General features: G+C 42.9%; 1 long non-coding RNA gene across 3 annotated transcripts; it reads right to left on the bottom strand.

The window, feature by feature from the left end:
- Positions 1–354: 354 nt before the first annotated feature.
- On the bottom strand, positions 355–27,078 carry LOC136168780 (uncharacterized). Of its 3 annotated transcripts, none has more exons than XR_010663343.1 (3): positions 26,909–27,078; positions 1,609–1,722; positions 355–494 (listed from the first exon to the last, which is right to left on the bottom strand). It is a non-coding gene; the product is annotated as an uncharacterized lncRNA (long non-coding RNA). The 3 variants fall into 3 exon arrangements; XR_010663342.1 differs by having other exon boundaries at positions 26,947–27,020; XR_010663344.1 differs by lacking the exon at positions 26,909–27,078 and adding an exon at positions 18,705–18,778.
- Positions 27,079–27,272: the final 194 nt, after the last annotated feature.

The raw sequence follows: 27,272 nt of genomic DNA, 5'->3' as shown, positions 1-27,272 counted from the left end.
CCCTCCTCCTTCAGTTCCTGTCTCCAGAACATGTAGAATCATAAATTCAGCTTTCCCCAGACCCTGCCTTTTTAAGCAGCCAATCAATGTGACTGCCAATTAGGATCTGAAAAGGGAGAAAGTACCCTTGTACATAGCTATGCCCACTAATCTTCATCCCAATTTGGTTTCAAAGACTATATCCCTGGGGCTTCTCACAGTGAAGGAAAAGGAGTCTGAAGACAGATCAAATCTGAGACTGCTTCTCACAGGGGATCCACATTCAGATCAGAGAGTCTTGGAGGCTGCGGTGGCTTGGAGGCTTGCAATTTAGGGATTCCTAAATTAGCTTCATCCAACAGATCAGGGCAAAAGCTGGGGGCCCTGTCTTTAGAACTTGTTGCAGAGAGGCGAGTCTTGACAGCATTTATATTCCACAGTAATATTTAAATTAAAGAGCTTCATGGGAATACACAGTTGGCTACAACCCTGGTGTCCGTAGGAAAGCTTGCCACCTGCAGAGGAGCAGAGAAGACAAGTGAGACCCCAGATCCCAGGACGCAGCCCCACGAGTGTGCGGCTCAGCATATCCTGGGGGTACTGCTCCTTAAATATTCCTGAATGAAGCACAGGATCAATGCATCAACCAACTAATCAAGAATGAGGGGGAAATAGCACATTTCATGGAGGAGGACTCATACCCTCAGAAGAGACAATGTCTGCCATCTAGAACTAAGAGACTGGAGGTAGGGCCCCCCTGGTGGGCTCTCCTGGGATAGCTTTGCAAGCTCTGTATGCAAGCATGCATGCTCAGCCACTTCAGTCGTGTCCGACTCTGCGATACCGTGGACCGTAGCCCGCCAGGTGCCTCTGCCCATGGGATTCTCCAGGCAAGAATACTGGAGCCATGCCCTCCTCCAGGGGATCTTTCCGACCCAGGGAAGATTCTCCTGCATGGCAGGCAGATTCTTTATCAGCTGAGCTACCAGGGAAGCCCAAGCTCTGTATATTAGAGTGCAATCCATCCCCACCCCGCCCACCCCCACCCCCCCAAGAGAAGACAGAAAGGATGAATAGAAACTGTCTGCTCCGCCCTGCTCATTTCTCCCCCAATCTATGTCCCTAGTTCCCCAAAACCCCATCCCAGTCAGGTCCCACTCAGCCTAATTCCAGTTACCTTCAGGAGCTAAACTCCCTGCTTTTTCCCTCTCTTCCTTCCTCCTCCCTCCCTCAGTCACCCCTCCCTCTCTCCTTCATCCCTCTCTCCCTCCCACGCTCCTCCCTCCCCTCTCCTCTCCCTCCTTTAAAGGTCCCCATTCCAGTTAAGGGCCAGTGGCAGCCCAGCGCCAGAACGAGGGGATAATGCTTCACTGCTGCTGCTAAGTCGCTTCAGTCGTGTCCGACTCTGTGCGACCCCAAAGACAGCAGCCCACCAGGCTCCTCCGTCCCTGGGATTCTCCAGGCAAGAATACTGGAGTGGGTTGCCATTTCCTTCGCTAATTTAGGTTAAAAAAAGAAAACCAACCCCTTTCTATGTAGCTCCTGCTCCCAGGGTTCCTGAGGGACACCCACTGTCAAGCCCTAACCTCCAGCAAAGTTCACCCCGGAGACCTGTCAGGCACCACCTACCTTCGTAGATCTTCCTCAGAAAGCACTGCTGGTTCTCCTTAGTCTGACAGGTGCCTTCTCTAGACTCGCAGACCCCGCTGGCGTTGACTCTGTAGCACTGGAAACATTCTAGAGCTGGAAAGTCAAACCAACATAACAAGGTTCTTCCAGGCCAGCCTCCTGGTAGCTCAGGAGGCTGTGCACCCGTGACCCAGGGGCGCCTGCGCGCTGACGATTTCCCTCCTTCTGACGAATGTTCTGGAGGCAGGTGATTTCTCCCTGCTGGGCTTCCACCTAGGAGGAGGCATGCGTGCCCCCAGGCACAAGACCTGCACCTGAGCACAGAGAACTCCCCGTCCTCCCGGGGACCCGCGGTGCCGCTGGAGGAAGGGCAAGTCCTTCACTGCGGCTCCCCGGATCCCACTTGCCAGCTGATTATCACCCCAACCCCAGGGCCGCCACTGAAGATGTTCCGTGTGAATGGCATCTGCAGGAGCGGCGAGGATGAGGGCTGGAGTGAGAAGTCAGCACCATCTGCTGCTCTCCTTCTGGAAGGGCTCCCCATCCTCCATCCTTCCTGTTCATCTGAAGAGACAACCCCGAGGACCCCAGGACTCAGCCTAAAAGGGGGCAGGGAAGGGAGAGACAGGACAGGTGGGCGGAGGGGGTTGGGAAGAAAAAGAGATCAGGAGAGAGTGAGGCAACATAGGGGGAGACAGCAAGCAGAGGAAGGGAGAGAGAGAAGGGGGGAGGAGAGAGAGGAGGGATGGAGGGACAGGAGGGGGGATGGAGGGACAGGAAGGGGGAGGGAGGGAGAGGAGGGGGGAGGGAGGGAGGGGAGGGGAGAGGGAGGGTGAGAGGAGAGGGGGAGGAGGGAAAGAGGGTGACTGACAGCGGGAGGGAGGGAGACGAGGACAAGGAGAGAGGGAGGGGTCTGCCGGACAGACGCCTGTGCCCGGGGTCACAGCTCCTCACTGCTTCCTCCGTGAGAGGAGCACCCAGCTGTCGCTGGTCCCCCAGTTATTTACCAAACAGTGAACTCCTGCCAATGAGAGGCGCTATTCTAGGTGTTGGAAATACGGTGCTGAAGGGAGCACCGAAACATCCATTCCATTTATCAAACACTAAACAAATAAATTGGGGAAATGACTGACAATGAAGAAATAAGAAAGGTTATTTCAGGTCCTGGTGACTCATGAGGACAATGGGAAGGAGGATCATGGAGGAGTGAGCGTGAGGAGGCTGGGGGGGCGGGCGCAGAGAGCTTTCTCAGGGGTGACTTGAGCTCAAACCTGAATTTTTTTTTTTTTTTTTTTTTTTTGCTAACCACTAAAACAACTGGCAGTAGCTGGCAAACTCCAGGAGGATACCCAGGCGAGTGCACAAAGAGTTTCTGAGCTCCAATTAGCTTGGCCAGTTTGAGAAACAGAAGCATCAGCACAGGCAAAGTGGAAAAGGGCGAGCGTATTGTAAAACAGGACTGAAGAGGTTGATAGCGGTCAGACCACAAGCACGCATCTGCTTAGACCTGCGCTGCTGGGGTGGTATTCATGGACCATGTGTGGCTGTTGAGCCTGTGAATGACAGTAGTCCAAATAGATGGGCTGTAAGTCAGTTTCAAACACTTAGCACACACACACACAAATCGTTTAAATCGCTGATCAGTGACTTTGATGTTGATTGCATGCTGAAATGATAGTCCTGTCCAACTCTTTGTGACCTCATGGACTGTAGCCCACCAGTCTCTTCTGTCCATGGGATTCTCCAGGCAAGAATACTGGAGTGGGTAGCCATTCCCTCCTTTTGGGGATCTTCCTGACCCAGGAATTGAACCTGCATCTTCTGCGGCTCCTGAATTGCAGGAGACTTCTTTACCACTGAACCACCAGGGAAGCCCAATAGTTTAGATATGTTGGGTTAAATAAAGTGTATATTAAAGTTAATTTTACACATTTCTGAGTTTTTTAATATGCCTACTGGAAGAGTATAAATGATCTCTGCAGCCTGGCTTGCATCTTATTTGGACCATGATTTAGGCCATCATAAGAACTGAGATTGTATTCAAAGTTGGGAAAGGCCATCAGGGGCTTTTTCAATAGGCAGTGACATTGACTAGCTTTTTGCATGTACATTCTGGCAGCTCTGCAGACAATAGACTTTAAAGAAGAGAGTGACAGAGGCCCAGGACAGGGTTGGTGGAACCTGGAAGTTGGGAAGGAAGCCACGAGTCAACTGCGTCCAAGCAAAAATGTGAGAAATTATAGGTCAGGAATATTGAAATAGGGCTTCCCAGGTGGTGCTAGTGGTAAAGAACCCGCCTGCTAATACAGGAGATGCAGGAGACCCGGGTTTGAACCCTGCTCTGGGAAGATCTCCTGGAGGACAACATGGCAACACACTCCAGTATTCTTGCCTGGAGAATCCGCAAGGACTGAGGAGCCTGGCAGGCTACAGTCCATAGGGTCATGAAGAGTAGGAGACGACTGAAGTGACTTAGCATGCACACATAAATGAGGTATGTATGTGGGAAACAGGGACTAGGAAACCTACAACAGAGCAAATAGAAGGTCATTGCAATGTGCTTGTCATGGTTTTATCTTTTTGTGTCATTTAAAACTATACATTTATGTTTTTATTTACTCACACATTTTTATTTTGCAAAAAAGTTTCCAAAATTTCAAAAATAATGAACTTTGAAAAATACACGCTCAATAAAAAAAAACTGAGCTCTCGATTCCTCTTCCTGTAAACTTAATGATGACTGTGTAACCTGGGCGGTCTGTCTTGTCAATATTTACCGTCACCCACGGATCTGTGATGTCCTTGAGCACATGAAACCCTACTGGAGATACAAATCTGCTTGAGAATTTCAGTGATTCTTTTGAAAGTTAGAGTCATTTTATTAGAACTTTGCCCTTGGATGATTTCATATGAGCAGCTGCAACAAAGGCCTCACGGGTCACCGGCTGAAGCAGGTGCAATTCCTCTTGCCCAACCCACAGCCCATAGCCTCCTCAGCCTCCTGAGGCAGCCCCTGCAGCATATGTGACTGGCACACTCATCATGCACATTGGGCAGCTCGAACAGTGGAGAGCAAATACACCTGGGAGTATCCTTCTCCCAAGAATTGGTTCTACCAAGAACAGATCCAACTCCCATGAGTTGGATCCCTTACACTGTCCTCTACACTTTCCAGCAGGATGGGCTCCATTTGTTCACCATGGTGTCCAGCTTATTAATTTCTTTTCGTGTTCCCGGGTGGCCCTAGTAGTAAAGAACCTGTCTGCCAATGCAAGAGACAAGAGAATCGGGTTCAATCCCTGGGTTGAGAAGATCCCCTGGAGGAGGGCATGGCAACCCACTGCAGTATTCTTGCCTGGAGAATCCCATGGACAGAGGAGCCTGGCGGGCTACAGTCCACGGGGTCACAGACAGTTGGACACGACTGAAGCGACCATGCACGCCTGCACATTGTCTTACATCCCCACACCCCTCCTGGTATTTCCTGGAATCAGCTTCCAGACAAATGATTTTCTATTCTTATCAGCTTCAGGTGATGGATTTTCATTTAGATCGTGTATGCTCTTGTAAATTAATTTTCATATTTTGTACTCCAAGTCTTCTTATGCTTTTACAGAACAAACAAAACACTGACTATTAGCAGGCTGATTCCATTTGCTAAAGACAATTGGAAAAAAGTGGTGCCTGTTAATGCCAATGATCATTCCAGTTTTAGTCCATGATGGAGTTTAAAAAAAAACTATGAAAGTATATTCTGTAGAAGGTAAAACACCTTTTTGTAATGCTATAATAAATTTACTTGGAAAATCCACAAAGCATATTAACTCATTTATTTTTACAGTGGAAAAATAAATACAAATGCCAGTAGAATATAGTATTGCAGCAAACGTTACTAAATTGAGAACCCAGAGAGCAAAAGATGCCCTTGCAGTTGGTTTTGATGCACACATAATTGTGAATTGTATCCTGTGTCCAAACAAGATAGTATATGAATATATACTATTCATATAGTATGAATGGGAAAACACAAAGAATATAAATAAATGTATATGTAAGTATATTTTAAATATGTGTACATTAAAATATATATAAATATTAATATATACAACATTTATTAATATATAAATATTAAAATAGTTGATGTATTTATATAGCATATATGATTAGCTATATATATGAAAATATATATTCTATATGTATGTGCACATACACACCCACAGGTAGAATAACTGAACTGTAAAATTTCATGGTAAAGGTAATGTGGAATAAAAAATAGTCTTCAGCAAAAATTCTCCCTGCTCCCTGTCATCAAGTAGATCAGAAAATGGTTAAGCTTCTGAAGAACTACATTGGGATTCAATCTAAGTGTTCTACAACAAGTAAAGGGCATTTTGTAAAAGGTCCCATAAGTATTAATTGCATTCTAGTCCTGTAATAGAGAGTCCGACTCCAGTTTTTGACGTTTCACACCTGGCAACCTTGAAGTCTTGCCCCTTGTGTCCCACATGTGGGACCCAGGAGCTCCTTCTTTCAATATTGGTGGGAGTTTCACACCACACAAGCCCCTACCTGAATGCAGGAACCATCGCCCTGTCTCTCTTCCTCACCCTCACCTAAATTCAAGAGTCTCTTTTCTCTGCTCCCCCAAGCCATCTTAAGACACCTGGCAGTAAGCCCTGCTCTCCCAAGAAAGCCTCATGAGATAACTAAAACGGCTTTTCATACCCTCCTGGTACATATGTGGCATCCTCAGGCTTGACATATAATCCAAGTTTGGGTGAGGATCCATCCTGTTTCTATCATATAACCCCAACAGTTTAACACCTTCAAGTGTTCAACAAATGAAGGACCCAAGTATTTCAGCTTTCAAAAATGTTTAACCAGTTGAAATTATGAAAAATAGACTTTCAAGCAAAAAAGATATTGAAATGAATTCCTACAAATCCAAAGGATCATAAGAGACTACTACCAGCAGCTCTATGCCAATAAAATGGACAACTTGGATGAAATGGACAAATTCTTAGAAAAGTATAACTTTCCAAAACTGAACCAGAAAGAAATAGAAGATCTTAACAGAACCATCACAAGCAAGGAAATCGAAACTGTAATCAAAAATCTTCCAGCAAACAAAAGCCCAGGGCCAGATGGCTTCACAGCTGAATTCTACCAAAAATTTAGAGAAGAGCTAACACCTATCTTACTCAAGCTCTTCCAGAAAATTGCAGATGAAGGTAAACTTCCAAACTCATTCTATGAGGCCACCATCACCCTAATTCCAAAACCAGACAAAGATGCCACAAAAAAAGAAAACTACAGGCCAATATCACTGATGAACATAGATGCAAAAATCCTTAACAAAATTCTAGCAAACAGAATCCAACAACATATTAAAAAAATCATACACCATGACCAAGTGGGCTTTATCCCAGGAATGCAAGGATTCTTTAATATCCGCAAATCAATCAACGTAATACACCACATTAACAAATTGGAAGATAAAAACCATATGATTATCTCAATAGATGCAGAGAAAGCCTTTGACAAAATTCAACACTCATTTATGATTAAAACTCTCCAGAAAGCAGGAATAGAAGGAACATACCTCAACATAATAAAAGCTATATATGACAAACCCACAGCAAGCATCACCCTCAATGGTGAAAAATTGAAAGCATTTCCTCTGAAATCAGGAACAAGACAAGGATGCCCACTCTCACCACTACTATTCAACATAGTGTTGGAAGTTTTGGCCACAGCAATCAGAGCAGAAAAAGAAGTAAAAGGAATCCAGATAGGAAAAGAAGAAGTGAAACTCTTGCTGTTTGCAGATGACATGATCCTCTACATAGAAAACCCTAAAGACTCTTCCAGAAAATTACTAGAGCTAATCAATGAATATAGTAAAGTTGCAGGATATAAAATTAACACACAGAAATCCCTTGCATTCCTGTATACTAACAATGAAAAAACAGAAAGAGAAATTAAGGAAACAATACCATTCACCATTGCAACAAAAAGAATAAAATACTTAGGAGTATATCTACCTAAAGAAACAAAAGACCTATACACAGAAAACTATAAAACACTGATGAAAGAAATCAAAGAGGACACAAACAGATGGAGAAACATACCGTGTTCATGGATTGGAAGAATCAATATTGTCAAAATGGCTATTCTACCCAAAGCAATCTATAGATTCAATGCAATCCCTATCAAGTTACCAACGGTATTTTTCACAGAACTAGGACAAATAATTTCACAATTTGTATGGAAATACAAAAAACCTCAAATAGCCAAAGTAATCTTGAGAAAGAAGAATGGAACTGGAGGAATCAACCTGCCTGACTTCAGACTCTACTACAAAGCCACAGTCATCAAGACAGTATGGTACTGGCACAAAGACAGAAATATAGATCAATGGAACAGAATAGAAAGCCCAGAGATAAATCCACGAACCTATGGACACCTTATCTTTGACAAAGGAGGCAAGGATATACAATGGAAAAAAGACAATCTCTTTAACAAGTGGTGCTGGGAAAACTGGTCAACCACTTGTAAAAGAATGAAACTAGAACACTTTCTAACACCATACACAAAAATAAACTCAAAATGGATTAAAGATCTAAATGTAAGACCAGAAACCATAAAACTCCTAGAGGAGAACATAGGCAAAACACTCTCTGACATAAATCACAGCAAGATCTTCTATGACCCACCTCCCAGAATATTGGAAATAAAATCAAAAATAAACAAATGGGACCTAATGAAAATTAAAAGTTTTTGCACAACAAAGGAAACTATAAGTAAGGTGAAAAGACAGCCCTCAGATTGGGAGAAGATAATAGCAAATGAGGAAACAGACAAAGGATTAATCTCAAAAATATACAAGCAACTCCTGAAGCTCAATTCCAGAAAAATAAATGACCCAATCAAAAAATGGGCCAAAGAACTAAACAGAAATTTCTCCAAAGAAGACATACAGATGGCTAACAAACACATGAAAAGATGCTCAACATCACTCATTATCAGAGAAATGCAAATCAAAACCACAATGAGGTACCATTACACGCCAGTCAGGGTGGCTGCTATCCAAAAGTCTATAAGCAATAAATGCTGGAGAGGGTGTGGAGAAAAGGGAACCCTCTTACACTGTTGGTGGGAATGCAAACTAGTACAGCCACTGTGGAAAACAGTGTGGAGATTTCTTAAAAAACTGGAAATAGAACTACCATATGACCCAGCAATCCCACTTCTGGGCATACACACTGAGGAATCCAGATCTGAAAGAGACACGTGCACCCCAATGTTCATTGCAGCACTGTTTATAATAGCCAGGACATGGAAGCAACCTAGATGCCCGTCAGCAGATGAATGGATAAGGAAGCTGTGGTACATATACACCATGGAATATTACTCAGCCGTTAAAAAGAATTCATTTGAATCAGTTCTAATGAGATGGATGAAACTGGAGCCCATTATACAGAGTGAAGTAAGCCAGAAAGATAAAGAACATTACAGCATACTAACACATATATACGGAATTTAGAAAGATGGTAACGATGGCCCTATATGCAGGGCAGAAGAAGAGACGCAGAAATACAGAACAGACTTTTGAACTCTGTGGGAGAAGGTGAGGGTGGGATGTTTCGAAAGAACAGCATGTATATTATCTGTGGTGAAACAGACCACCAGCCCAGGTGGGATGCATGAGTCAAGTGCTCGGGCCTGGTGGGCTGGGAAGACCCAGAGGAATCGGGTGGAGAGGGAGGTGGGATGGGGGACCGGGATGGGGAATACGTGTAACTCTATGGCTGATTCATATCAATGTATGACAAAATCCACTGAAAAATAAAAAATTAAAACAAAACAAAACAAAAAAAAAGCAGAATGCCCCCAGATTATAGGGTAAATGGTAATCTTATCTCTTGAACATTCTAATGTCTAGGCAGGTAGACAAAGAGTGGAAGAGACAGGCAATGCCTAGAACCATAAGCTGCCACTCACCCAGGTTCCCCTCTGTCCTCCTACATGCTGGGGGCTAGGGGGGTGGTGGGGGGAGCAGGGGAGCTCACCTTGCAGGAGTCCGAGCTGTGAGGACAGGACCGCCAACAGCAGTAGCAGGAGGCACTTAGCCATTTCTGGATCTGGCTCCAGCCCCAAAGACTTAAAGAAGGCAGGACTGAACCACAGCCTCAAGAGCCTCTGAGATCCTGACTTTATAATTCCAGGCTGGGAGGAGCAGCCAATGGCAGCACAGGCAAAGGCTTGCACTTTTGCAGACAAAGACGACAGAGTGCCTGAAGGAACTAGGGCCCTACATTCTTTCCAGCAATTACTGGCCTTGCTCACTTACACTGGCCCTACTGAGGAAGCCAAGGTATGTAAGAAGAGCTGACTCTCTTATGTCCCCATTGCACAACGGTAAAATTGAAGAGTAGAGTCTGATTTACATCACCTAGGGACCTGGGAATTCGGTTGAATTAGTGATGCTTTAACCATTTAAGAGGTTTACCATATTGAACGTAACTACTGAAGTATGATGTGGATAAAAAACTGCTATTGAGGATTCTCTTATTAAAATAAGCTAGGGAAATAAACACATGCTTAGACTTTGTAAAGTGCAGGCCAGACACAAATAGATTTTGATGATAGTGTTACCAACCAGGGTTCTTGGTCTTAATCAATAGAAATTGATCAGAGGCCAGACAGAAAATTCAGGCAAAGCTTTATTGGGGCCCCTGCTGCAGCAGGGGAAGTGGGAACAAGCAGCAGGGGAAGTGGGAACAAGCAGCAGGGGAAGTGGGAACAAGCAACAGGGTTCACTTGCTCACTTACTCGCTCATGGGAGGCAAGCTTGTTCCTTATATGGGGTGATGGTAGGGGTGTGTCCAGGGGTCAGGCAAGAGGGGTTACTTAGGTGGCTTGCCCACCCCTTTAGTGGTGGTGAGTGCAGGGGCCATGCATATACCCTACATTTGCTCCCAGCTCTTCAGAAATTGGGGTTTTGGTCTCTTTTTATCTTGTCCATAATCTGTTCCAACTGCACATGTACACAGTTGTTTTTAGTTTCTGTGGGGTTTTTTTTTTTTTGCTCAAGGAGACATTTGTCAGTTACAAGCCCTGGAGCAAATTGTCCCAGCCTGTTTATCAGATACAAGCACTTGAGCAAAGGATCCCTGCCTGTCTCCGTAGTATTGTCTCCTTTTTTGGAAATGAAACACAACTGCATTTGTTTTTTTCACTTTTTGGCAAATAGGAACAAAATGGGGTATTTCTCCCCAGATCATCAAGATCTGTACTACAAGTGTTACCGAAAGAGTGTTGGGGGGTCTGGCTGCTCACCCCTCAAAAGCCAAAAAACAGGCCAGGTTGGTGGAAAGTTTGCTTTATTTCAGGTGTTGGCACCTGGGGGGTAGGGGGAGGTGGGCAGGGAGGGTGGTGGATGTTGTCCAAAGGCTGACTCCCCTCTCTCCCCTGGTAATCAGTGGGGCAAGAGCTTTTATAGACAGAAGGAAGGGGCCACATGCAGAAAGCACAGTCAGCGGCTTCACACTGATCATTGATAGTCTGGCCCGCATCATCTTGACTGTTTCAGGTTTAGTGAATCTTCAGGTCCAGGGTCCATTTGTTTCCCCCTTTTTTAGATGAATTCTCAGAGAATTGTGGCAGCTTATGTCATGGGTACTGTTTGGTCATAATGTAGCTAATTTCTTCACCCTAGTGTTCTCATATCTATAAAACAGCTCTCAGGATGCAGCTCAAAATATTATCTATAGTCTTTGGTGGCTCAGATGGGAAAGAATCTGCCTGCAATGCAGGAGACCCGGGTTCAATCCCTGGGTCAGGAAGATCCCTTGGAGAAGCGATGGCAACTCACTCCAGTATCCTTGCCTGGAGAATTCCACGGACAGAGGAGCCTGGTGGGCTAGAGTCCATGGAGTCACAAAGAGTTGGACAAGAATGAGTAACTTTCACTTCTCTTGAGAAAGAACTAAAAGTCCTTGACTATATTTAATGACCATATTATTATTATTTGGTCTCCTTTGACTGTTTTCCTTTATTTCCGTGTTTCTCATTTATCTGATTAAACATATTCTTTGACTAAAGTTTTCCACAGAAAAAAGGCAGGTAGAGGACATGGGGGGTGGAGTGGGGGAAGGACCATAGATAGGGTCCTGCTCTGTTTCATAGGCGACCCTGAGTTCTCATTATTTTTTTGAATCTCATTTTTCCTTTTAATATGAAATTTTCTTTTCTATTCTGGGTGCTGGACTACAGCTAGTGGAGAATTCACTTTCCAGAACAGTGTCAGGAGAAAATCTGCTGACCCATTCCCACACCATCCAATGAAATAACTATCACTGGCAAAAAGGATCTTAAATACAATCATTCTAAATCTCTGAAAATTGTCATAGGGGCATACAGCAAATCAAGAAACTTTTTTTTTTTTTTTTCAAGAAAATCTACTAAATCTCAGTAGGAACAGTGAGAATCCAGGCAGGTAATGCCACCAAAAGTGGGATCCAGATGCTTGGCACTCAAAAGCCATTGAAGAGGCCAGGTTGATGAAATGAAAGTTTGCTTTCATTTGGATGTCAGCAGTTGATAAGTGCCGGGCCAGCCGGAAGATTTCAGCGAGCAACACGACGCGTTCCTTTAGGCTAAGAAATAAAGACACAGAACAGATGGGGTCGAGAGGACCGCTGCAGTCAGCGATGATTCTTTATTTCTCAGGGTTACATTTATACTAAACCAAGAAGAGAATCTTAAGAAGAGAAAATATTTTTCCATAAACATCACTTTGAGATAACAATCACCAGAACTCTCTGATAACACCAAAGGCATCCCATTTATCTTAAGGGTGGTCATGAAAGGCTTATCCATCTGCGTCATGTGTGCATTCAAGGCTTACAAATGTTCTTTAAGATTAACTTAGATAATAAATTCCAGAGAGGGGTGGCGGGACAGAGAGCTATGTCCGTGAACAGACCCTTGAGGATCAAGGCAGCTCCCAGAGCCAGCCTTTTGGTTCAGGCCGCTCCCCGCAGATAAGAATATAAGAATCTGAAGTTCTCCCCCAAAAGAACAAACTTGATTTTAAACAGAGTGTGGGGATGTTCAAGAAAAAGGGCGCCCTCAAAAACAATGGAGATTTTGGTGGTAAGCAAAGAAAAGACTCTTACCTCCCTGCAAGGAACACCGTAAGCTGTAGGTTAGCTAGTTTACTAGAGAGACTGAAAGAGAGAAACAGCTAAGAAAATCCTACTTGGGGCAGAACAGATATGAAAGACTGGCCTGAAGGTTGACCTTTGCAAAAGGGCCTGGAAATAATTGGATCAGACTCTGAAGATTTTCATGTCCCAGGAGACCGTCAGCATGAAGTCCACAGCTTTGTGTAATGAAGTTTCACAGAAAATCAGGGAAAGATCTGGCACACCCCTCTCCTCCCAGGAAGACTGTGACCATGCTCTAAACTGTGCCCTCTAAGGGTGACATCAGAGCTGACACACTACAGGGGAAACACCCTTCTCTACACTTGAAACTGCTGGGGTGTCATCTCGGGCGGCTCTGAAGGACACTGGTACCATAGTCCTTTATGTCTCAGCACAAAAATAATTCGGTGAGAGGCAAAGTGATAGGTGAGCTTCCCAGGTGACACAGTAATGAAGAATCGCTCTGCCAATGCAGGAGATGCAAGAGACGCAGGTTTACTCTCTGGGTCAGGGAAGATCCCTTAGAGCAGGAAATGGCACCCCACTCCACTATTTTTGCCTGGAAGTTTCCATGGGCAGAGAAGCCTGGTGAGTTATAGTCCATGGGGCTGCAAAGAGTTGGACACAGCTGTATTACTGAGCACACACAGCAGAGTGATAGATAAGAAGTGATGTATTAGAATAAGATGCTTGTGAGGCTTACAAGTAGGTGGATGAGGGGGTACCATGCCCTGAGAACTTATGGGGCTACAGGTTTATAATCAAAGGAAAAGTGGGGATGTGGAGAAGAACTTCTTGGTCTTTTTTGAATAGACATCATGCTTCTGTCATCAGCTCCTTCTCCAGTTGACCAGGGGAATTTTCTTGTTCCTACATGGTCAAGCTAGGCTCACAAATTACTGTTTTTGTGTGTGCAGAGCACATGTCCTAGGGATTATTCATTTACTGAGCTCACCGGGTAGGCTGTGGGTCTCATGCCACCATTGTTTTATTGTTTTGGGGCATGTCTCACGCTTTTGTTTCATGGTTTTGTTGCTAAGCAAGCCTGCTTGGTTTTGTGATTAAGCAAACCTGCTTTCTTGTGTAATCATTAGCTTAAGGGGTCTCTCATATTTTTTTCCACTTAACAATCCTCTAGTGGGATTAACTAATCACCTACTTTGTCCCTTTACTCTGTCCCTATCACAGTAGTCCAACCAATTCACTAAACAAATAAACAGAAAATCACAACAAAAACAACAAATGCTGGGAGGTAAGATGAAAGAGCAGGAATCAATATCCAGAATTGCAGGGATTATTTGTTTAACTGTTCAGTTTTCAACCCCAAATCATGAGAAATGCAAAGAAACAGGAAAGTGTGACCCATACACAGGAAAAACGAAAAACCTCCTGTGACTGGGGGGTGGGAGGTGTGGAGGGGGTGATGTTGGTCAGAGGGCACAAATTTTCATTGTAAGATGACTAAGTTCTGGAGATGTAATGTGCAGCATGGTGACTGTACTTAACAAAACTATATCGTGTACTTGGCACTTGCTAAGAGAATAGATCTTAAGCGTTCTTACAACACACCCTCCCCCAAAGATAACTATGTAAGATAGATTTTTAAAAATAATTTCATTTATTTATTATTTGTTTTTGGCTATACTGGGTCTTTGTTGCTGTATGCCGGCTTTTCTCTAGCTGTGGCAAGCAGGGGTTACTGTCTGGTTGCAGAGTAGTGGCTTCTTATTATTGGTAGCTTCTTTTGTTGAAGAGCACAGACTCTAGGTGTGTGGGCTTCAGCAGTTGCAGCACATGGGCCCAGTAGTTGAGGCTCCCAGGCTCTAGAGCACAGGCTCAGTAGTCGTGGCCCATACACCACATGCTCTGTGGCATGTGGGACCTTCCTGGACCAAGATCAAACTGTGTCTCCTACACTGGCAGGCAGATTCTTTACCACTCATCCACCAGGGAAGTCCCATAGATATTTTAATTAGCTTGACTGTGGTAAGCATTTCACAGTGTGTACATACATGAAACCATCACACTGTATCTTTTAAATATGCATAATTGTCATTATCAATTATACCTCAGTAAGGGCTTCCCTATGGCACTAGTGGTAAACAACCTGCCTGCCAATGCCAGAGACATAGAGACAGAGATTTGATTTCCTGAGTCAGAAAGATCCCTGGAGAAGGGCATGACAATCCACTCCAGTATTCTTGTCTGGAGAATCCCTTGGACAAAGGAGGTTGGCAGGCCATAGCCCATAGGGTCAAACAAACACACTACTGGAGCAACTTAACATGCATGTATGTCTCAATAAAGCTGGTAGGGGTTTCAGCTGAAAAAAAAAAAGTGCAGTCTAAAAGTTGAGTTGTTGCTCAGTCGGTTAGCTGTGTCCAACTCTTTTTTGATCCCATGGACTGTAACCCAACAGGTGCCTCTGTCCATGGGATTTCCCAGGCAACAATATTGGAGTGGGTTGCCGTTTCCTTCTCCAGGAAATCTTCCTGGCCCAGGGATTGAACCCGTGTCTCTTGCATTAGTAGGCAGATTCTTTACCACTGAGCCACTGGGGAAGTCCATGTTGAAAGTTATGTCAAATGTTTATCGATAGTTAAAGAAAATCAGATATCCCAAGTTAAGGAATTTAGTGCTTTTCTAGATGTGGGAAGACCCAAGGGTCTAAGCTCACTGAAATCATTCCTTTGCTATGCACCTCAGCTATCTGGGGCTAGTATCACATCCTAAATTCCCTCAGGGCTCACCAGTGTTGCAGAGAAGAAGCCAATTGTGACTCCCATGTTGGAAGCTGTTTCTTTGACTTGCTCTTCATTGCTGCTGTTATTGCAATCATACATAATGGCTTGCCTCATAGGACCCTACCCCTATGCCTGAGTGTTAAACTAAAGTGCCTTTGTTCAGCTCAGAGAGAGATAATCTGACCCTGCCCAAGTGTGAGTGGCTACAAAAAAGAGACTAGCACACGCCTTCCAAAGGCTGGCCCTTCCCAGAGATGTTTTGCAAGACTGCAGACCCTTTTTACTTCCTCACTGCTCTCCCTCTCTATTCTGCCTTTTGACTTTAGTTCCTCATTGCTTCTCTCTCTCTGACTCTGTGAAAGAATCCGTCATCCAGACCCTGACAAGATGGTTGCTTTGAGACATTAGTCTGCCATCATCTCGGTCAGCCTCGGATTTATTGGCCTCTCGTGCAGTAAGCAGAGTGAGCTTGGAACAAATTTGAAAAACTGGCCAATAAAACCAAGAGATGAGATGTGGAGGCAAGGATTACAACTTTATTTGGAAAGACAGCTGACTGAGAAGATGGCAGAATAATGTCTCAAAGTAGCCATTTTGTCAGAGTCTGGATGCCAGGTTCTTATAGAGTCAGAGAGAGAGAAGCAATGAAGAACTAAAATCAAAGATAAGAATAGAGAGGGAGAGGCAGTGAGGAAGTAAAAAGCGTCTTTAGTCTTGCAAAACATCTCCAGGAAGGACCGGCCTAAGGAAGGGGTGTGTTAATCTCTTCTTTTTGTCTAGCCATTCACAGGTGGGCAGGGCCAGATTATCTCTCTTTGAGATGAACAAAGGCTCTTAAGTTTAATACTCAGGCATAGAGGCAGGGTCCACTGATGCAGGCCATTGTGTATGATTGTAATAACAAAAGCAACAAGAAGCAAGTCAAATAAATAGTTTTCAACTTAGAGTCAGAATTGACTTCTTTATAACAATATGGTTGGTTCTGTTTCTCTGGGGAACCCTGACAGGTACATTATCCAGAAAGCTCAACAAATTCTTAATAGGGTAAACCCAAAATAGATTTATACCTAAGATTATCATAGTAAAAATGTTTAAAGATAAAAAAAAAAATCTTGTAAGCAGCATTAAAAAAAAAAAAAATGACCCATGACATACAAGGGACTTCCTCAGTAAAGTTAAAAGCTGACTTCTCTTCAGAACTAGTGGCGGCCAGAGGACATGGCGATGCTACCATAACAGCAGAAAGGGAAGAGCCTCCTGATGAAGGTGGAAGAGTTGCCTTAAAACTCAACATTCGAAAAACTAAGATCATGGCATCTGGTCCCATCACTTCATGGCAAATAGATGGGGAAACAATGGAAACAGTGACAGACTTTATTTCCTTGGGCTCCAAAATCACTGTGGATGGTCACTGCAGCCATGAAATTAAAAGACGCTTGCTCCTTGAAAGAAAAGCTTTGACAAACCTAGACAGCATATTAAAAAGTAGAGACATCACTACACCGACAAAGTTCCATATGGTCAAAGCTATGGTTCTTTTTTCCTGATGGCTTAGAAGGTAAAAGTGTCTGCCTACAATGCGGGAGACCTGGGTTCTATCCCTGGGTAGGAAAGATCCCCCTGGAGAAGGAAATGGCAACCCACTCCAAGACTCTTGCCTGGAAAATCCTGTGGACGGATGGAGGAGCCTGGTAGGCTACAGTCCATGGGGTTGCAAAGAGTCGGACACAATTAAGTGACTTCACATTCACTTTCATGGTTTTCCCAGTAGTCATGTACAGATGTGAGAGTTGGACCATAAAGAAGGCTGAGCATGGAAGAATTGATGGTTCTGAACTGAGGTGTTGGAGAAGACTCTTGAGAGTCCCTTGGACATCAGGGCCAAATCAGCCAATCCTAAAGGAAATCAATCCTGAATACTCATTGGAGGGACTGATGCTGAGGCTGAAGCGCTAATATTGTGACCACCTGATGTGAAGAACTGACTCACTGGAAAAGACCCTGAAGCTGGGAAAGATTGAAGGCGGAAGGAGAAGGGGACAACAGAGGATGAGATGGCGGGATGGCATGACTGACTCAATGGACATGAGTTTGAGCAAGCTCCGGGAGATGGTGAAGGACAGGGAAGCCTGGTGTGCTGCAGTCACAAAAGGTCAGACACGACCAAGTGACTGAACAACACTGTTAAAACAGGCTGGCTCTAACAGCCTGTTAGGGAGAGCCAAACCCTTTCACAGGCTAGTAGCCAATTTTTATAACCTCAAGACAAAGAAAATTCCTCCTGGAAGAGTGACATTAAGTGGTTGGTTAGGATGCTATAGGGTGGGTAATAGGGTGGATATTTTATCTAGTATGGAGTCAGGGAACTGGCCAGTTTAGATCCAAAGGCTCATGGCAACAGTTGCTATGGGGCTTGGACAGCTTCAGAGATTTTTGTCCTAGGACCTTGTTACCGGCTGCACACCTGTGACCTTGGTAGAGTGCTCCACAGATCCCACATGCCGCAGAACAGCTAAGCCCAGGAGCCACAACTACTGAAGCCCGTGTGCCTAGAGCCCGTGCTCCACAACAAAGAGGCCACCACAATGAGAAGCCCTCATACTGCAACTAGAAAATGGACGGCACAGCAATGAAGACCCAGCACAGCAAGAAATCTTTTTAAAATGAAGATGAAATAAAAGATATTCCCAGTTGGACAGCCAATGCAGATGGTGAGCGGTGGGAGGGTGGTAATAGGCATTCCATCCTCTGGCTTGTTCTCCACACTAATAGAGAGATTTCTGCCAAATAACATATGCTATGTATAAAATGCATCCCAATGAGTTCATGTACACTCTGCTGTATTTAAAATGGATAACCAACAAAAACCTATTGTATAGCACATGGAACTCAATGTTATGTGCCAGCAGTAGATGTGTGTGGGGGTTTGGGGGAGAATGGAAACATGTATATGTATGTCTGAGTCCCTTCACTATTCACCTGAAACTATCACAGTGTTGTTAATTGGTATACCCCAATACAAAATGTTTTTGGTGTAAAAAATAAATAAATAATTTTTTTTAAAAGTGCATCCCAATGACACAATGAAAGTGATAGTTGCTCAGCCATGTCAAACTCTTTGTGACCCCACGTACTGTACCTGACAGGCTCCTCTGTCCATGGGAATCTCCAGGCAAGAATACTGGAGTGGGTTGCCATTTCCTTCTCCAAGGGATTTTCCTGACCCAGGGATTAAATCTGGGTCTTCTGCATTGCAGGCAGATACTTTATCACCTAAGCCACTGGGGAAGCACAATGACACAATAAAAGATGTTAAAAGAAAAGAAGGGGGTTTTCTTCCCCTCACACATATATTAAAAATTATTTCAAACATGTTGTTGAGAAGTAAATATTCCCTGGATTTCTTGGTGCTCATATAAAAGGTCTAGCCTCCTGGGACACAGACATATACACAGTTTAAAGATAAGAAGTGTTTGCTCTCACTCTTCTGGGGAACACTTCCCTTTTCACAGACCAGAAGGATTCAGTCTCTAATTCCGTGTCTACTTAATTGCTCTGATTCAGGAGAATAATATACTTCCCTTATCTCTCTGAAAGGGCCAAGTAGATACTGCCTGAATTAGGTCCCTGGGTTAAACTCCCAGGAAGACTGCAACACTCACCCTTAGCCATTTACATTTCAGACAGGAAGGAGCCTGGTGCCTTGGAGACCACTCTAGGTTGAGAAGAAAGATAGTCTCTCAGTTGGGTCCAACTCTTTGCGATTCCATCGACTGTAGCCTGCCAGGCTCCTTTGTCCATGGAATTCTCCAGGCAAGAGTACCAGAGTGAATTGGCATTCATGATTTTCCAAGGGATCTTCCCCCTCCAGGGATTGAACCTGCCTGCATTGCAGGCAGATTCTTGACCTGAGCCACCAGGGAAGCCTAGATTGAGAAAGTCAAGGACAAATGATGGCCCCTAGAGGCATTTACATAGCAGAGAGTTGCAGGGAGAATTCAGGAAGTCTTCAAGGAGCAAGCTTTTCTCCCTCCTTTCAGGAAAGCCTGAACTCCTTATGTATTTAGAGAAGGCAGAGGAACCAGAGATCAAATTGCCAACATCCAGTGGATCACTGAAAAATCAAGAGAGTTCCAGAAAAACATCTATATCTGCTTTTTTGACTATGCCAAAGCCTTTCACTATGTGGATCACAACAAAATGTGGAAAATTTTTCAAGAGATGGGAATAGCAGATTACCTGACCTGCCTCTTGAGAAATCTGTATACAGGTCAGATAGTAACAGTTAGAACTGGACACGGAACAATAGACTGGTTCCATATCGGGAAAGGAGTATGTCAAGGCTGTATATTGTCACCTTGCTTATTTAACTTATATGCAGAGTACATCATGAGAAATGCTGGCCTGGATGAAGCACAAGCTGGAATCAAGATTACCGGGAGAAATATCAATAACCTCAGATATGCAGATGATACCACCCTTATGGCAGAAAGTGAAGAAGAACTAAAGATTCTCTTGATAAGAGTGAAAGAAGAGAGTGAAAAAGTTGGCTTAAAACTCAACATTCAGAAAACTAAGGTCATGGCATCTGATCTCATCACTTCACGACAAATAGGTGGGGAAACAGTGGAAGCAATGACAGATTTTATCTTTTTGGGCTCCAAAATGACTGCAGATGGTGACAGCAGCCATGAAATTAAAAGATGTTTATTCCTTGGAAGAAAAGCTGTGACCAACCTAGACAGCATATTAAAAAGCAGAGACATTACTTTGCCAACAAAGGTCAATATGGTCAAAGCTATGGTTTTCCCAGTGGTCATGTATAGATGTGAGAGTTGGACTATAAAGAAAGCTGAGCACTGAAGAATTGATGCTTTTGAACTGTAGTGTTGGAGAAGACTCTTGAGAGTCCCTTGGACAGCAAGGAGATCCAACCAGTCCATCCTAAAGGAAGTCAGTCCTGAATATTCATTGGAAGGACTGATGCTGAAGCTGAAACTCCAATACTTTGGCCACCTGATGTGAAGAACTGACTCATTGAAAAAGACCCTGATGCTGGGAAACATTGAAGGCGGGAGGAGAAGGGGACGACAGAGGATGACATGGTTGGATAGCATTACTGACTCAATGGACATAAGTTTGAGTAAACTCCTGGAAGTTCATGATGGACAGGGAGGCCTGGCGTGCTGCAGTCCATGGGGTTGCAAACAGTCGGACATGACAGAGCAAATGAACTGAACTGAATTACAGAAAGTCTGAGGACAGCGCTCTCTCTCTCTCTCTCTCTCTCTCTCTCTCTCTCTCTCTCGTAAATAAATGGCCCCAAATCCATTTTCTTCCACTTTCGCCTATGGACTATGCAGCCACTTGTGGAGGAGATTTTTCTACTTTGATTGCATCACCCCAAGAGTAAAGTCTAGAGCAAGGGGAGTCACACACATTACTACTATGAGAGCATTAATTTAAAAATACCTTTGACACAGAATATCTTCTGTGCACATTCAGGTAAAAATTAATAAAGATACATGCCACGAGTTCAGGGAGTGTTTGACGGGAGGATGCCTACGTGCTGTCTCTCATGAGTCCTTTGTCCCTCTTCAAGCAGAACAGCATGCTGCTCCCAGGGACTGAGGCCATTGTGTGAGGCAGGCTTGGGTCTCCTTTCATAAACATTCTCTTTTTGACAAAATTGCTTAGTCTTACTCCCCCTTCATGAGATATGGATTGTCTCCTGACCTTGTGACTAGGATTACCCCTTGTTCCCTTGGTAACAGTTACTGTATGTTTGGTTTTCTGATCTCTATCATTCCCGAAAGAAGTTTCTTGTACCACAGCCTATATATACCTCATAGAGAAAACATTAAAGCACCTTTGCTCCATCAGAGCTTAGGTCCCTGGGTCTTTTTTTGTCTCTCTCTCTCTCTCTCTTTTTCTGGCTGACTCTCTGGAGTGTGGAGACCCGTCGTGCTCACTTTCCTGCCCGGGCTTCTAAGACCCTCTTGAGAAGGCACTTTGTGCCTTCACCCCCTCGAGAGGGCGCCTGGTGCCTTTGTGAGCGATGCAAGTCCTGTGTCAAGGGCTTTATTGGTCCTCTGCATAAACCAGGGGATATCAGCCTCTTTCTCTCTTTTACTTTCTTATCGTCGACTCCGTACCACCAGGTTCCAGTCCATTAAAGGACCCCAACAAGTGGCGCCAAGGAACAGGGATTCTGGTATACATGGCATATCGGGTGGAGTGACTCAGGGACCTATTGAGGTGGGTGAGTACTAAGGCATGAGTCAAACGGCTGGAAAGCCCCATCATTTTTCTACTTTACTTCACCATTTGTTTAAAGTTCAGGGACTTCTGGTTTCACGCCAGCAAATAGAAGCTTGCCTTCAAACAGTAGTTGAACATAATCCCTGGTTCCCTGATGAAGGCAGTTTTGATTTAGAAATTTGGCACCGGGTCAAAGAAAATGTTGAACGAGCCGCCGGGCAAGGAGAAAATATTCCAATTGATTTTTGGCCCTTATGGGCTCTCATTAAAGCTGTAATGCTACCATTTCAAGGTAATTCTAGCCCTCATGATATTCGACAACAGACAGAACACTTATTGCATGAATATGAATTAGATGATGAAACTTTACAAAAGGCTCAATTAGAACAACGTAAAATATTTCAAAACTTTCCTATTAGCCTTGCCCCGGCTGCTCCAACTCCTCCTCCTCCTTATCCTCGTATTCAGAGGTCTCTCCTTTGTTAAAACTTAATGATTTGGATAACGACTCTCCTGAGGCATTTATTGATACCAAAACTGGCAATGCTCTTATGGACAATTATGATAAGTCCTTGACGCAGACTCATACTTACAAAAAAAACCAGCACTTACCCACTTTCCTCAGCAACAGCGACTCTCTGATTTACTGGCCTTGCAGTCACAAGTTTCTGATGCCAATGGTTTTTCTGTCTTTCCAGTTTTAAGAAATTCTGACACTCAAGGGCACATAATACCTCAATATGACAGTATTAATCTTTTTCACATGCAACAAATGTAACTATGTATGGCCCACATTCACCTTTTACAAGAGAGCTTCTAAATGTGACATCTTCTGTTGGAAACTTTATTCCCTATGATTGACGAACTTTAATAAAAGCTCTCCTTAAACCCAGAGAATATCTTCAATGGACAATGTGGTTTCATGATATAGCCAGAGATCATGCTAACAAGAATGCTCGAGCTGGCACTCCCCAAAATCAAATTACTTATGAAATGTTAACTGGCTCTGGACAATTTGATACTATAGAAGCTCAAATACAGTGCACTCGTTTGTTGCATGAACAATTAAAAACAGTGGCCCTTGAAGCTTGGGGTCAAATTACTCCTCAAGGAGAGCCTACAAGTAGTTACACTAAAATATTACAAGGACCTAATGAAAGTTATGCTGATTTTAAGGCTAGATTAGAAACTACTATTTCCCGCACTGTAATCAGAGAAGAAGCTAAAAGACAGCTAGAGAGATTACTTGCTTAGGAGAATGCAAATCAGAAATGTCAAAGAGCTATCACTCCAATTCGTGAGACTGGAACTATTATTGATTACTTGAAAGCTTGTCGCAATCTAGGATCAGAAACTCAAAAGATGCAAATGCTGGTTGAGGCAATGGCTGCTACCTTTGGAAAGGGAAATGAAGGATGCTTTATTTGTGGAGATAAAAATCATTTTAAAAGGGACTGCCCTAAGAAGGCTAATAAAATACCAAAAATTTGTCCTCTCTGCCGTAGAGGAATGCATTGGGCCAAAAATTGTAAATTTAAATTTGATATTGATGGAAAACCTATTCCGGGAAACTCCAAACAGGGGACCCCCCAGGTCCCCTGCAACAAAAACCAGGGGCAAATTCTATCTTTTCCCTCAAACCCTCAACACCTGGCAGTGCTGCTGTCGATATACCAGCCCTAAATGATTTTTTCCTTTACCCTCAAGCAGTCCCTACTAGAGTGCCTACTGGACTCTTTGGACCCCTGCCCCCACAAACTTTCGATCTTTTGCTTGGCCGATCTAGTCTGACTTCTAAAGGAATTACTGTTCACCCTGGAATAATCGATTCAGATTATAAAGGAGAGATTCAAATTACGATGTCATCTCAGATTCTATGGCAATTCAAAAAGGGGGACAAAATTGCTCAATTACTTCTTTTACCTTACATTTCTATTAACTCCTTTAATAATGTACGGACTCCTTTAATAATGTATGGATTCGGCAGTACAGATCAAAAACAATCTTTATGGAGATCATTAGTATCTGAGTATGCCCAACAAAATATAAATACCAAAATTAATGGTAAAAGATTTTCCAGTCTCCTTGACACTGGATCTGATATTACTATTATTTCCAAACATTTATGGCCCAAATCCTGGCCTGTACAAAAGGTCTCTTGCCATATTGCAGGAATTTCTCAAACTAAAGTACAAGAAGTTTATCAAAGTATTCAAATATACCCATGTGAGGGACCAGAAGGCCAACCTGCAACATTAAGACCTTATGTGATAAATGTACCCTTTAATCTAATAGGAAGGGACTTACTTATGCAATGGCAGACTCAAATATACATTCTACATTTTTCCTAGGGGCCACTGCTCATTTAACAAACAAAGCAATTATTAAAATAATTTGGAAGAATGATGAGCCTATTTGTACAGAGCAGTGGCCCCTTACAAAAGAAAAATTACAGACTGCTGAAGAACTTATAGACACACAATTAGAATTGAAACATGTTGAGGAATCTTTCTCTCCATGGAACTCTTCCATTTTTGTTATAAAGAAGTCTAACAAATGGCGCCTCTTAACAGACCTTAGAAAAGTTAATGCATCTATGAAACCTATGGGTACATTACAACCAGGAATCCCATCACCTACTACTATTCCTCAAAACTGGCATATTATTATTATTGATTTACAAGATTGCTTTTTTAATATACCTTTACACCCTTTAGATCGAGAGAGATTTGCTTTCTCTCTCCCTTTTCCTAACCACAACGGGCCTCATAAACGATATCAATGGACTGTGCTGCCTCAAGGAATGATGAATTCTCCCACCATGTGTCAATACTACGTGGCTAAAACCCTTGAGCCTGTGAGAAAACAGGTTCCTGACTTTCTTTTTATTAATTATATGGATGATATATTATTTTCAGTTCCATCTGTTTTAGAAACTCCACACATGCTTGATATAGCTCAACTATGCTTAAAAAACTCTGGGTTAATCATTGCCCCTGAAAAAATTCAAACCTCTACACCTTACCATTACTTAGGATTTATTATTAATAGACAGTGTATTATTCCTCAATTAACTCAGATTTGTACTGATAAATTATCAACTTTAAATGATTTTCAAAAACTCTTGGGCAATATAAATTAGATTAGACCCTCATTAGGCATTGCTAATTATCAACTAACTAATCCATTTAATACTTTGAAAGGAGATCCTAAGTTAGACAGCCCTCGTTCACTTTCTCGAGAAGCATGAGAGGAACTCTATTTAGTGCAAAATAAATTACAAAAACAGTTTCTTACTTGCATCAGATTAGATTTACCTCTAGAATTATTTGTACTGCCCTCTTTTCACTCTCCCACAGGACTTCTTGCCCAACAAGAACACCCAATAGAATGGATCTATACACATTTTAGAGGAGTAAAGCCACTTATACCTTACCTTGATTTAATTGCTCTTATCATTATCAATGGAAGAAATAGAACTAAAACTCTAATTGGCTTTGATCCTCATAAAATTGTAATACCAATCAATAAATTTCAATTTGAAAATGCATTACAAACTTCCACCGATTTTCAAATAGTCTTTCTAGAATATTTTGGAGAAATTTCATTCCATTATCCATCTAGCAAGCTATGGAATTTTTTAAAAAATACTGAATTTATTATTTCCCACATTGTCAGCTCACAACCTATACCACAAGCTGAAGTTTTTTATATAGACGGAACTAAAAATGCCAAAGCCTCATTCTGGTCTCTCAAAGAATATAAAGTCTTTTACAGTAAGTTCCATTCTGCTCAACAAAATGAATTATATGCTCTTATTCAAGTTATTTGCCTACATCCTCACCCCATTAATATAGTCTCTGATTCCTTACATTCAGTTTTTGTATTAAAGAATATAGAAACCTCTATTACAAATTCCAATCAACCTATTAGTCAACAGCTTTTTTCAGAATTACAATCCATTATTAGAAGCCGCACTTCTCCCATTTATATTACCCATATTCGGGCACTTTCTTCCCTTCCTGGTCCCATGACTCATGGTAATGAACAGGCTGATAAACTTGTTTCTTTTGCTACTCCGGAAGAACAACATGCTTTGCTGCACAACAATGCTGGTTCCCTACACCAACTATGGAAAATTCCATACCGCCAGGCTAGAGAAATTATTAATAATTGCTCTACTTGTAAATCCCTACATCTTCGACCCATTGCACAAGGTGCTAATCCTCGGGGCTTGCAATCTAATGAACTATGGCAGATGGATGTAACTCATTGTCCTGAACTTTCTCCATCTTCCTTCCTACATGTCTGTTTCTACACCAATTCTTCATTTATATGGGCCACACCTCTTCACGGTGAAGCTACACATCACGTTATAACTCACTTATTAGCCTGCTTTGCTATAATGGGAACTTCTAGCTCTATTAAAACAGACAATGGCCCTGCCTACACGCCAAGATATCTCAAACAATGTTTACAATCCTTTTCTATTAAACATATTACTGGCATTCCTTATAATCTGCAAGCTCAAGGAAGGCATAGTCGAATGAGCACATCACACACTAAAATTACAAATAAATGAAATTAAAAAGAGGAAAATACATAGGAACATTGCTGTCTTCCTCATCTAAAACAGATTTTACTAAATTCCAACATAAGATATTTTCTAAACCTACAACTATTGTTAATATGGCTTTATTTGTTTTAAATTTTTTAAACTTACCACAAGGAGATATCTTGACTAGAAAAACATTTCGAAGAATTGAAGGATTCTTCTTTTCCTCTGCCCATTTGGTACCAAGATGGGTTAAATAAACAATGGAAACCTGGGAAATTAATCTTACAGGGAAAGGGGTATGCTTGTATTTCCCCAGATGGATCCAACGAGCTCACATGGCTTCCTCTTTGGAAGATCCGAGCCAGGGGGGCCCCCAGCCTTCAAGATAGGGAAAGACAACAAAAACCCCAGGAAGAAGAAATTCCAATACGGGCCATGACAGCTTAAAAAATCTCCAGAAAACGCCACTCTCGGCGGCATCAACCTTATGATCTCCCCTCTTGGGGACAAATAAAAACACTCACTAATCAAGCTGAAAATCTGGTTTCTCAACAGGGAATACCTCGGAATCCTGAAAATGTTTTCGCTGCTCTGCTTGCTTTGCTTGCTTGCGCCTCCCCCGCTCAGGCTGAATCAATAAATCACACTTACTGGGCTTACATACCTAACCCCCCTTTACTTTAGGTCATAGACTGGACGGAGAGAGGACCAATTGTATTAACTAATGACTCCACACATATGCCTTCTCCATGGAGCTTTAAAGGGCCCTCACACCCTGAAGAAGAAGGGAAACTAATTAATATCTCTTTAGGTTATGAAGTCCTTCCTTTATGTATGGGCCCAGCAGAATTATGTATAAATGTTAGTCGACAAACTTGGGCTTTCGTC

Source organism: Muntiacus reevesi, chromosome 5 (assembly GCF_963930625.1).
Source record: "Muntiacus reevesi chromosome 5, mMunRee1.1, whole genome shotgun sequence".
Taxonomy (NCBI): Eukaryota; Metazoa; Chordata; class Mammalia; order Artiodactyla; family Cervidae; genus Muntiacus; species Muntiacus reevesi.
This window is presented reverse-complemented; position numbering and strand designations above follow the sequence as displayed.